The 602-nt window shown below is 40.4% G+C and overlaps 1 long non-coding RNA gene across 1 annotated transcript in view; it reads right to left on the bottom strand.

Annotated features, from left to right (window-relative positions):
- LOC117114914 overlaps positions 1-579 on the bottom strand; it is a 3475-nt gene extending 2896 nt beyond the window's left edge. The window contains exon 1 of the long non-coding RNA XR_004446457.1: positions 449-579. This is a non-coding gene — a long non-coding RNA (uncharacterized LOC117114914). The remainder of the gene's footprint in view (positions 1-448) is intronic.
- Between the last annotated feature and the right edge of the window lie 23 nt (positions 580-602).

Genomic DNA, 602 nt, shown 5'->3' with positions numbered 1-602 from the left:
TATAACCTCTGTAATAAAATCGAGTCTAGGCTATGCTTAGGTTAGAGGCCTGTGTCTACATAGGGCTCTATAATAGTACTAGGCCTAGTAGGCCTTAATTAAGCCTAATATAGGAGGCTAGTAGTAGAAATAGTGAATTCAAATATGGGCCTGCACTGAGGTAATATAACACCAGGGAGGTACTATTAGGGGGACCCACTATGACACTCAAAGTAGGGAGCCTCTTGGCAATTCTAAATACCAAGACCCTTCACCCCTAAGCCAGAGGCCCGGCTTTTTCCCACACATGATCGAGCCGAAAGTTGTTCATCTAGGCCCCTAGGCCTAAACTAGGCAATATGCCGGGGGCCTTGGTCTATAGGCCTAGGTTGACTGAACTTTAATGTTTTTTAAAGCATTAAGAGTTAATATAAATCTAAAATTTTTGAGAAAGACATGATATACATACCTGTATACGTACTACTTTGAATCAAAAAAACCCTGTAAATGCGTGTGTTTACAGTCATAATTCGGATGAATTCCAAAATGGCGTATTTAGAAATTGGTTTAAAAATCTACGCTGGTTCCCGGCGTTTGAAGCTGTTCCAGTATAGTAATTAAAC

Source organism: Anneissia japonica, unplaced genomic scaffold (genome assembly GCF_011630105.1).
Source record: "Anneissia japonica isolate Jap-2015-1 unplaced genomic scaffold, ASM1163010v1 scaffold586_len169585_cov113, whole genome shotgun sequence".
In the NCBI taxonomy this organism is placed as follows: Eukaryota; Metazoa; Echinodermata; class Crinoidea; order Comatulida; family Comatulidae; genus Anneissia; species Anneissia japonica.
Note: the sequence above shows the minus strand (reverse complement) of the source record. Positions and strands in the feature narration are given on the sequence as shown.